The 12,122-nt window shown below is 39.2% G+C and overlaps 1 long non-coding RNA gene across 1 annotated transcript; it reads right to left on the bottom strand.

Moving 5' to 3' along the window:
* Positions 1-3,494: 3,494 nt before the first annotated feature.
* Positions 3,495-9,738, bottom strand: LOC147825930 (uncharacterized). Its single transcript, XR_015440093.1, has 3 exons — positions 9,508-9,738; positions 8,861-8,954; positions 3,495-7,592 (listed from the first exon to the last, which is right to left on the bottom strand). It is a non-coding gene; the product is annotated as an uncharacterized LOC147825930 (long non-coding RNA).
* Between the last annotated feature and the right edge of the window lie 2,384 nt (positions 9,739-12,122).

The raw sequence follows: 12,122 nt of genomic DNA, 5'->3' as shown, positions 1-12,122 counted from the left end.
GTTTTTGCTACCTTGTGTCTGCCATGAACTGTGGCCCCTCTGCCATGTGCCACTTTGCCTTGGAGCTAGCCAACTATGGACTAACACCTCTATGAACTGTAAGCCAAATAAAACTTTCCCCCTTTAACTTTGGGTGTCAGGTATTTCGCCTCAGCAATGAGAAAAGTAACTAAGACACATCCCAAGTAGCTTTAAGCTTCCTTTCTTTCTGCACAGAGCATAGGGAAGAGGGAAGGACCTACAGGGAGAGTCATTGACAACAATATCATCCTCCTGGGACATGAACAGGGCAGAGCTGGGTGGCGAATGAATTTTGTAGGAACCAATAAAAATATGTGATGTAATAGGACAATAGGACACTATATAAAATTCAGGGGCCGGGGATTTAGCTCAGTGGTGCCGCGGCCTGCCTTGCAAGTGCAAGGTCCTGAGTTTGATCCCTGATACAAAAAAAAAAAAAAAAATATTCAGAATAGGAGCACCCCATGAAATGTGCTAGTATTACTGAGCTGTCCATGGCCCATAGAATGGAGGAAGAAGGCTCTTGTAATAGGTCTGGGTAGAGAGGCTGAACACTTGGACTAGGACATTAGAGTGGAAAGAAAGGTTTTGAATCATGCTGCTTGCAGATAGATGTGGGTTTTTTTCCCAAGAGTAGTTTCTCCACTCCAATCTATTTTTGAGGAGTTACATATTTTCTAATCAGAAAAGTGATTTTTTTCCTATTTGATAACTTTTCTTCCCAGATCGGAGCCTGTGGTCTTAGGACCTAGAGTGACATGATGGGACATCCTCTAAAGGCTTCTAAACTCCAAACAAGGGTTTCTTGGCCTGCTTATTTTGCTATTTTCACTTTTCAATGCCTTTGGCTGACCTAGCAATTTAATCGGGAGCCTGCAAAGACTAGACAGCACCTGGTCATGTACTTAGAGAAAGTCAAGAGGTTCACCCTTTCCCTCTAAGGGCTCTCACCTCTGTAGACACAGAACATGACCAAGAATAAACCTTTGTTTATTATATTGAGATTTTGTTTCTATGATAGTATGGAAACCCATACTCGGTGGTGTCAAAAAAGCACTACTGCGTTTTTGAAAGTCGGCCCATGGGATCCTGGATGCAGTGTGTCCTGAGGCTTCTTCTTGCTGCCAACATGAAAGCAAAGCGAATTATTTCCCCCTGACTTTCCAAAATGAGTTCCAGAGACAGATATGCATGGAAATTTCCAGTTACAGAAACAGATTTTCGATAGAGTTATTTTTATCATTTCCTCCAGAGACTGGAATCTCACAGCCAGAGCTTTGTATAAACTCAAGCCATCACTGACACATTTTATGGTTTCCTGGAATCTTGACTGCATCTGAAGCTGTTCTAATTAACAAAATGCACTTAAGTACACATTAAGGGCACAAATTGTGGGATAAAATTCTTGAGTGGTTTTTTTAAATATAAATCACATAGTATTTGTTTTAACCAATAATGGCACAATGTTTAATGGTGAGTTTTTTCCTTTTAACTACATTTTTCCTTTAAAAAATTGTTTTTAACCTTAGAAATCAATGATATACAATTAAAAGAATCAGCATTCTAATATGTTGTGCCTGCAGAGATTTCAAACGAGTACCATAATAGAGCCCCAAACTACCCTCCTTTCCTGGTCCTCTGTGTGACTTTAAACTCGACCTTTCCTGTATCTCAGTGTTTACTGCTGTGACACAGTAATGCTCCCTCCTGAGAGCCTTTCATGGTTAGCACTATGGATGTCCTGTGGCTCCCAGGACATGTGTTGAGGAGGAGAGTGACTGCTACACAACAGGCTAGTTGTGTTAAACTTGGTATTTCTGCTGGAGTCATGAAGCTCAGATCATTAATTGACCCAGGGACTATCCAAATGTGTACACTAGCTGGTATAACAGTCCTAGGTTAGTAAGCCTATAGCAAGTTTTTTAGCTGGTATTTACAAGGGATGATTGAAAAATATGTTGAATATTTAAATTTCTAAAAACTTATCACAGTTGGGGCCCAGGATTTAGCTCAGTGGTTCTGCCGCCTGCCTTGAAAGTGCAAGGTCCTGAGTTCAATCCCCAGTACCAAAAAAAAAAATTATTACAGTAAAAGGCATAAGAACGATGGGATAACTGCATTCAAAATGAGGGAAAGTATTTTGAATATTTCGAGGGGATTCATGGCAGTATGTCTTTTACTGTAATAATTTTTTCTGAAAACTTGAATTTTCAATGTACTTTTTATTACAACTATGTAGGCTGAGCAGAATTTGGGGCTAATGGGAATGAAGGGATATAAAAGTGAGTAATACATTATACATCTTAGTTTCTCAATTGTCTGTCTATACCAATCAGAGAATGCCTTTGAAGTATAAACTCAATTGTTTATTCTATAAAGTGTTTCAGATGTCCCACTTTTGGCAGTGTGACTTCCTCAGGACTTTCAAGTTCATACATTTATTCTTCTGTCAGTCCATTTGGCTCCCATAGATTTGATAGCCTTTGAGGAACGTTTGAACACCACTTTCAGTAGGGTGGGGTCCCTGAGCCGCTTCCCAGGTCCCATGTCTTGATCTGAGGTCCCTGCTGGAGGAGCAGCACTTTTGAATGCCACAGAGAACAGGGTACACACACATGGTTGTGCCCCCTGGGAAGCAAGCCCACCTACTCTAGCCCCCACCTCCCAGATATGTGATTAGCATGCTGAATCCCATCGCCAGTTGAGATTGGGTGGTTGTGTTTAACTCTGTTGGGAATCCAGTGGCATAATGAATTTTTACAAAACATTGCCATCTTTGGCCCTAGCTAGGGCTATTTTCTAGAATATAAAATAGGGAAAAGGCTACCCAGTTTCAGTATCCTAAAATCCAGGCATCACTGTCGTGGGAGGAGACCGTAAGGCAGTGTGTCCCAGTGTGGAAAATGTTCTATAATACAGTGTGCCATCTGTATATCTACATCAAGTACATAGTCTATGCTCAAGGTTGTTAAGCATTTTGCATGAACTGTTGGAATAAATCTTCTCAAAACACTCTGAAAATAATATTATTAATATCTCTACTTTATAGATGAGGAAACTGAGGTACAGCGATATTAAATCATTTAGTTAAAGCTACCAGTTCAGTTTAGGACAATGAATCCATGTTAATTACAACACTTAATGTGCCCTGATTTCCTACCAGAGGGGACTTGAAGGTGGGATTTTACCAGTTACATACATCTCATGGTCTCTTGTCTGGTCAAGGATTAATTATACTTGCTCTTTCTGGGGGGTACTACAGAAGGGCCAAATGCTGGTTCTGGCTTCCAAGATCCAAATCCCAGCTTGACTATGCATGAGTTACATGACTTTATTTATTTATTTTTATAAATTCACATCTTCAATTTATTACAACTGAAATCTTTTTTTTTTTTTATACTGGGGATCGATCTTGGGACCTTGTGCATGCAAGGCAGGTGGCAGAACCACTGAGCTAAATCCCCATCCCCGAGTTACATGACTTTAAATGTGCCAGTTGACCCCCCTAAGCATCAGCTTCTTTATCTAAAAACAAACAATATAAAAAAGGTAGTTAATGATTTCCTTTATTAGTCATTTAGCAGGTGTAACACACAGTAAATTCCTGATAAATGCCAGTATCATTGATAGTTTCACTATGTACCAGCCACAACCTCTTACCAAAAAGGCAGTTCCCAGTATGTGATCAAGCCAATTCATCTGCAGGAGATTTCTCCCTAGGAAGCAGTGAGCCATGCTTTGCAAGAAATTTTTACCCTAAATACATGGCATGGGCTTGTATCCCAGGCTCTTGTATATATGCTTCAACTTCCAGCAGAATCAAAAGTGCTGACTGGTCTTCAAATATGTCTTACACAGTCCTTTTCACCCCAAATACTTCCTTTTTGGGATGTCAATTCTCCTTGGAAAAAATCACGTCCATCCTTTAGATATTATCTCTGCCAGTGAATATTTTATGATTTTTTTCCAACTGAATATGAGTTTCTTTCCTTTGGGCATAGCAATGCTTTTTCCCCTCTAAAAGCAATTATCTTTCTCAGCTTTGAATCATGAGGAATTGAACCCTTGCTTCATCTTCCCCTTGGACTCCCAGAGGGCAGGGAGTGGGATCTTGTCTCTCGCACAATACCTTGTATGTGATAGGTCCTTATACACAGCTGTCTCTGAGATTCATTATATTGTTGAGAACAGCTATACTTAGCATTCTTCTTTTTTATGACATTAATATGATTGGTTAAAAAATATATAATGGCAGTTCTTCAAAGAGTTAGGAGAGTACTAAGTCTTTTATTTAAGAGTACCTTTTACAAAGGGAGCAAGAATAACATTTGGGAGAGTTTGAGGAAGTAAGAAAGAATAAAGAAAAATTACCTATGATTTCATCATCTAATTACAAGTATTTTCATTTTTGCTGTTTGGTTCTGCTCTTTGTCCATTAACTACATTTAGTTATAATTGTAACATGTAATTTTCCATTCTTTTAAAAATTTCTTATATACCTTAAGCTCATATTATATTGCTGACTAGCTTTTGTAATGATCATTTTTCTCTTTTTCTTTTTTTTTGTATTAAATTCTTTTATTGGTACATTGTAGGTATACAACACAATTACATTTCTCATTGGGAATTGTACCTTTATATAATGCATCTTGGTTCTTATTTTTTCCCCATTCCTAGCCCTCCCTTCACGCCCTCCACCCTTCCCTATTTACAAAGACTTTATTTCCATTTTTTCCATTTCTCATCATTTTTTCCTTTCCCTTCTTTCCTTTTCCCTGTGCCTCCCACTACCCCTACCCCTTTGGACCTTTTCTTCCTATTTTACATTTTTGATTATTCATTCTAATAATTGGTACATTTTAGGTATACAATATAATGACATTCATTGTTGGAAATTTGCACCTTTCATAGTCTCTCTTGGTTCTTGTTTTTCACCTTTGCCCAGCCCTCCCTTCAACCCCTCCAGCCCTCCCTGTTTACAAAAATTTTGTTCCTATTTTTCCATTTTCTCATATTAATCCCATTCCCTTCTATCCTTTCCTCTAGCCCTCCCACTTCCTTCCCCTTTGCCCCTTTTCTTCCTATTTCACAGTGTATAATAGGTCATGTAAAATGTGAAATGTAATGATCATTTTTAAAGGCTGCATAATCTGAGCAGCTGCGACAGTTTAATTAGCCATTTCTCTGTTAATAAAAGGCTACAGTTGCAGCTCACTTTTTGCCATTTTAGTTCAAAGTTTTTGGTCTGGATATTTGCCATTGGCCCCTCCAGATCCTCTCTCCTCCAGTCCTCTTCACCATGCTGCCCCACAAGGCTAACTTGTGTGGACTATAACAATGGGCTCCCTTGCCCTCTGGCTTCTGGTTGGGCTCAGCCAATGGGCCACACGCAAGAAATCAGAAGATGAGAGAAAAGTGTTATGATGTTTATCCCATGCTCACTTTCTCCAGGGTCACTGCTGGCAGGATAAGTCTCTCAATCAAAGCCAGAGAGCCCATCAAATGACCCTCTGGCTTGCTCTGCTACTAGGTTCTAGTAACTATTCCTCCTCCTCCCCTTCTCAGGCCTAAATGCCACAGATACACACACCACCACCACCACCACCTTCTCTTTGTGCTAGCCCTGAGGTACTGCATTGTCCCTTGGAGTTCCCTGTACCCAGCCTACACCTTTCCAGAGTCCCTTTATTTAACCAAATCCTTTGTAAAGAGTTCTTTTTTTTGTTGTTGTTTTTTGGTACTGGGGATCAAACTCTGGACCTTGTGCTTGTGAGGCAGGCGGCAGAACCACTATGCTAAATCCCTGGCCTCCAGTATTGAATATTTTTAAAATATAATTTTGCTCACTCAACAGGTTGAACAATGGCATTTTATGGTAATTTATGTTTTCATGTCTTGGGTTACACTTGAGTGTGCTTCTCAGAATTCTTCCTGTGCCCATTCTTACTTTGGATTGTGTCCAGGTTTAAACTGCTCCTCCCCTCTCCACTCATCCTTTAATTATGTGATCCATTTACTTAATAATTTAATTTTTTTAAGTTCAAAAATCAGTGTGCCAAAACAATTTAATCTTTTTAATAGATTATTCAATTTTTAAAGTCTCTATATAGATCTCTTTAACAAAATTATTGAATTATGTGCACCCAACACATAAGTCATCTTAGAAATATAAATTATTTTCACCTTAAAAAATATGTATGAAGTTTAGTAAATTATGCCAATCTTTTGACCAAAACTTATATCAATTTTCTTTCAACTTTATGGAGCTGGATGTGCGTGTACACCTGTAGTACCAGCACTTGGGAGGCTGAGGCAGAAGGAGCACTTGAGCCTAAAAGTTCAAGATCAATTTGAACAAGATAGCAAAATCTCATCAAAAAAAAAAAAATTTTTCCTTCAAGTTTATGTTGAAATTTACCTTATAAAATATACTACAGATGATCTGGAGAGCTCAGTATTATTCAGATTTATGCTTATATTTTGTGATATTAGGAGATTCTTAGCCCTTTTAGGTTAAAATCTTCAAAAAATTACAATTTAAAATTATTTTATTTGTTGTGAAATAGCTGAGTATAATATATTCTGATTCACACCAATTTTGTAATTGAGGAAGAAGCTGCAGTTCTCAAGGTATAAGTCAGGTCTGGTTTCTGTTCTACAGATCAAGTAATGCTTTGGTAGGTTACCCATCTATTTATTTCTTAAAGCTAACCACCAACAAAGATTCCTGTGGGTAAAGGGCTCTCATCGTCTCTGCTGAAATCATCTCCGCCTGTCATCCTCCTTGGCCTACACAAAACAGTCTACAGAAAGCACTGTGCAAGGTTGCTAGGGTTCCCCTTCCCCAAGTCCACAGAGCTTTAGGGAAAAAACTATACCTTAGACCCTTCCAGAGCCCAATGAGATCGATCTCTCTCTCTCTCTCTCTCTCTCTCTCTCTCTCTCTCTCTCTCTCTCCTCCCCCTCCCTTCTCCCTTTCTTTTCCCTCCCTCCCTCTTTTTCTCCCAGATAGGGTCTTGCTATATATGCCAGGCTAGCATTAGACTATGTAGCCTAGGCTGGCCTCAAACTCATAGCAATCCTCCTGCCTCGGCCTCCCAAGTGCTGTGATTACAGGCATGAACCACGATGGCCATTGCCTTTAGAATCTCTCATGTACTTTCTTCCAGAGGACTTCTGGTGACTCGATATCATTGAATGTAGCCTATCATTTAGTCCAGGTTTCAGCCAGTCCACTAAGCAAGTAGAGCCATTCCCAGCTACTCAAACTCAAATATTTATTCCAGCTAGCTTTGTTTTATAACAAACTACCTAAAATTTAGTTACTTAAAATAATTATTTATGTTTTTATGGTGTTGTAGGTTAACAGTTTGGGCTGAGCGTCACAGAGGCAGCTCAGTTCTGTTCTACCTGGTGTCAGCCACTCACTCATGTATTTTCAGTCAGTTAACAGTTTTACTGGAGGATTGTTGGTCTCCGATGCCTTCGTTCACAGGTCTTAGAGCTGGTTCTGGCTGTTGGTTGGAGCATATGTCTTCCACAGATTATTCTAGAATTCTTTGCCATAGGAGCTGGCTCAAAAAGAGAAAAAAAGAGGGAAAGCTGCAATGTGAAATTGCGTTTCAAATCTCTTTAAATCACATTTGCTATATCTCATTAGCAAAACAAACAAACAAACAAAAAACCATACCCACACCAATAATCAAAGTGTAAAGAGATTGCATGAGGGCATGATATACAACAGAATTTAATTTCTTGAGGGGCTAATACTATAACAGTACAATCATAAGCCTGAAAACCTGTGGAAAGTGTACCATATCAAGGGTACCTAAATTTTATCTCAGTCCAATTTTATTATGTGTTATCCACACTCTAATACTTTTAGAATCAAGCTCTACATATATTTGTCCAGTTTCTTCCTTAGAAATTTTAACAAAATCTTATGCTTCTTTTGGCAGTAAGTTTTCCTCCCTTGGCCCCCCGAATATGCTGGAAATTGACTCCAGAAAAAACCAGAAGCCTATAGCAGCTAGGCACACTGGAACTTAAAATGAATAAAGATCTCCCTTGCAGAGTCATTGTCTCATATGTGGTTATTACTGTCATGCCTGGCCTGAGTGAGACCCTCTGAGCAAATAAGCAGCCCTCAGCAAACAACAGGAGACTACTAAAGGGCCCTGCTGCCCTCAGCAAACAGAACAGATGGCCATAAAGAAAATTGAAGACAGGACACACAGTCTCCCAGGCACTGAGAAGCCCAGTATCATCGCATACCTGTACTGACTGTCCTGGAAACTTTGACCCCAAGCATTCCACCCAGATTTCTTAGGATTATAATCTCATTCCCAGCCCCTATAAAAACTTAACTTCTCCTCTGGCCAAGTGTCTGACATTTATGATCCCAGCTTGCCTGCACCCAAGCAAATAAATCAGCTCTATTGCTCACACCAAGCCTGTTCCAGGTGGTTTCTCCTGTGCTATTTGTAACAGTTACAGGTTTTCAAAAGGGGAAGGCTAGCATTATCAGACAGGAAAGGGGAGGCTTCTTCCACTCTCAAGGGAAGCTCAGGGATGGGAAGGGTAGGAGTGCGGGGGTCAGGATTCTCAGCTTCATACAAGTCCATGCAAGTATTCCATTCCTAGACTCAGACTTGTTTCTTCCAAAGGCCTGCCCAGACATTTACATATGAGACTCAGCCAGTTGAGGAATGCTTGGGTCTGATTTTTTTCAGTCATGTATAGTTATTCCTGTAACTAACAGAGATAATAGATACTACTAGGGCAGCTCAGAAGCCCTCTACATATGACCTTGCTTTCTTCCTTCAGGCACCATACATACTGCAACCAGAAGCAGTCATTTTATCTCACATCCCTTGTGATCATCTTTACTGTCTTCATGGTCAAATGTACTTGGTCTCCATTTGCATTCAGAGCTGATAAGAACAGATAACAATATAATCAACCATGATGTCAGTGCATGCCACAGAGCACCACTTCCCATTTTCCACCAGCAAAGAATTCAGATCTCAGTTTAAATCATTCCCAGGATATCAGAATTTGAGAGTCTGCTTCCTAGGACCATACCTGTATCAAGTACTCTAACACCCAAGGTCCACTCATGAAAATGGGATGGATTTATTAGGAATTTGGTATAAAGACTAGAAGACTGGAAGATCAAAAAGTGGATACTGAAAAAAATAAAACCTTAGAACTGCAGAGAGCAGCTACCTCTCTCAACCTGCTACTACAGTTCCACACTCAGGAACTGGAAAGAGGAAGAATGACCTCGTCCCACCTTTCACTCTCCTAGGGCTTCCCATTTGTTCAGCTCAACAGGAAGCTCACTAGCAAGGAGATTGGGAAATGAGGTTTGCCAAAATCTCAGTCCTAGCACAACACAGCAGAGAAGAAAAGGACAGGATTGGAACTAAGAACCTACTCCTCACTTAAAACCTACTGGGCTAAGCCAGGCCTGGTGACACATACCTGTAATCCCAGTACATAGCAGGCTGAGGCAGGAGGATAACAAGTTCCAGGCCCACTTGGCTACATAGCAAGTTCAAGACCAGCCTGGACTACGTAGTGAGACATTGTCTCAAAAATCCAAGGCAGGTGAGCTGGCACCTGCCTGTAGTCCCAAGCCCTCTGAGAGGTTGAGGCAGGAAGATCAAAAGTTTGAGCCTAGCTAGGCAAATTAGCAACTTAGCAATGCCCTGTCTCTAAGTTAAAAATAAGAAAAAACTGGGGATATAGTTCAGTGGAAAGGCCCTGGGCTCAATCACAAGTATTGTTAAAAAAAACAAACAAACTACCCAGGTAAAATCGACCTTTGTTCCTTAAGAAAAGAAAACACAGAGACTGTGAATTCTCGTTCAATTGTAGTAAAAGGAATTTTCTTAAACTTTGTAGGACCTGACCATGCAACAAAAAGCCCAATATAAATTTGTCCATTAATTGAACAAGAGCAATTGGGCAACTTTTTTGGCCATGATCATTAGACCAATATAAACTTATTTTAAAATGCATTTTGTAAAAGTATCAGAACTCATTTGGTTGCAAGTGAAAGAAAACCTGATGTAGCCTTCACAGTGGCCCGCATACTCAGGAGGCTGAGGCAGGTGGATCACTTGAGCTCAGGAGTGCAAGGGCAGCCTGGGAGACACATTGAGACACCATTTCAAAAAGACAAAAAAAGAAAAAGAAAACTTGATACAAACTGGCTTGCATAAAAGTGGAGACTGTACTGGCTTATGTAACCAAACAGCCAAAGATGGAGGTAGACCTGGAAATCTAACAAATGTCTTCAGGATTCGAGTTCTTTCACCATCTCTTCACTCTGTTTCCTTTTTGTTGACTCTATTATCACACAAGGTGTACCTTTATTATCACAAGATAGATGCCAATTATTAAGTATTCCAGATTTAAACTCACAAGAAAAGAAAAGCCAGAGTATCTTTCTCAACATTCCCAAGAAAATCATGAGGTTTACACTGAACAAGATTATGTCATGTCATGTGTCCTTCTCAGAAACAGTTGCTAGAAGAAAGAGTAGGTGAGTGTGATGTCTTAGAAATGGAGCTTCAGACAATGTGAACTGACAATGGCAAGTTTGATGGCCTCCAAATAGAATGGACACCAGAGAAGCAGATACCATGTCATATTTCCAATATCCATCATGAGGTTTAATTGAATTTATCATTATAATTTTCATACTATGTGCCAGACATTGTTCTAATAACTTTACAAGTATCATCTCATTCAAACTGCACAATTCAGTGAGCTAGAAACTTTTATAGTCTCCATTTTACATGCAAGCAAACTAAGGACTAGTAAAGTTGAATTGCTCTCATCAAACAGCTAGTGTGGCCTAGCTAAATTTCAAAATTCTGTAAGCCAGCCATGATGATAAGAGGTCAGATATTCCACACCTAGAAAACAACCAACCCCTCATGATATAGTGTTTTGTAATTATGTACAGTATGTCTTTGATTTTCTATAACACCTGCAAGGTACCTAGGAGCAGTAATTAATTTTTTATTCATCTTTAGAGTTCCAGAGTCCAATACAAGAAACTTAACAAGTATTGTAGAATTGAATTGAACACAGTGTACATGGAGTCTAGGGGAAAGAGGCCAAGATGGGAAAATATGCTAGTGAATCTCAAGCAGGCCCAATGGAGAGAGGTGGTTGTTCATTGGGCCACGTATGCCTACCTCCTGTCCAGTCTTTGCCTTGGTGTTGAGGAATGCATCAGATTCATGTAGCTTGATGAAATCAACCACTAAAATCATTCCATCCCTACAACCACCATCTCTCACCCCATCCTAATTCTCTGGTTACTGAGAACACTAATTATAATTTGACTTCTCATATGGTTTTTTGTATAGGAATAGAATGTTCTGAAACAACACCTGATCTGATGTCAATAATATTTCTTTTCCTTTTTTCTTTTCCTTTTTTTTTTTTTTTGGTGCCGGGGATTGAACTAGGGTCCTTGTGCTTGCGCTGCAGGCTGCAAAACCACTGAGCTAAATCCCCAGCCCTCTTTTCCTTTCTTCTTATTCATGTATGTTCATAAAACAATAGTTACATTTGTTTGGAAAATATATAATATTGAACATTTTCAATCTCTTTAGCCCCTTTCCTACCTCATCTCTACAAAGTCTACCTTTTTGTTTCCTACAATATCTACTTTATTTTAGTTTTTTATTTATTTATATTTTAGATGTCTCATATAAGAGACATGTAATATTTAACTTTCTGTGTCTGATTTCTTTCACTTAACACTATAGTCTCAAGTTCCAACCATTTTCCTGTAAATGACACCATTTTGCTCATTATGACTGAAAAATATTCCATTTTGTTTATACGCCACATTTTCTTTATTTGCTCATCTATTGATGGGTATCTAGTCTGTTTCCAGAACTTAGCTATTGTGAGTTATGCTACTATAAACATGAGTATGCATATATCACTATGATGTCTTTAAATCCTTCAGAAATATACCCAGGACAGGTACAGATGTATCAAACAGGATTTTTATTTTTACTTTTTTGAGAAATACTTATGCTTGTTTCCATAGCAGTTGTACTAGTTTACAT

Source organism: Heterocephalus glaber, unplaced genomic scaffold (genome assembly GCF_053883595.1).
Source record: "Heterocephalus glaber isolate CG9 unplaced genomic scaffold, H.glaber_assembly_v1.0 deba00001481, whole genome shotgun sequence".
In the NCBI taxonomy this organism is placed as follows: domain Eukaryota; kingdom Metazoa; phylum Chordata; class Mammalia; order Rodentia; family Bathyergidae; genus Heterocephalus; species Heterocephalus glaber.
The sequence above is the reverse complement of the archived record's forward strand: the minus strand, read 5'-3'. Positions and strand labels throughout refer to the sequence as shown.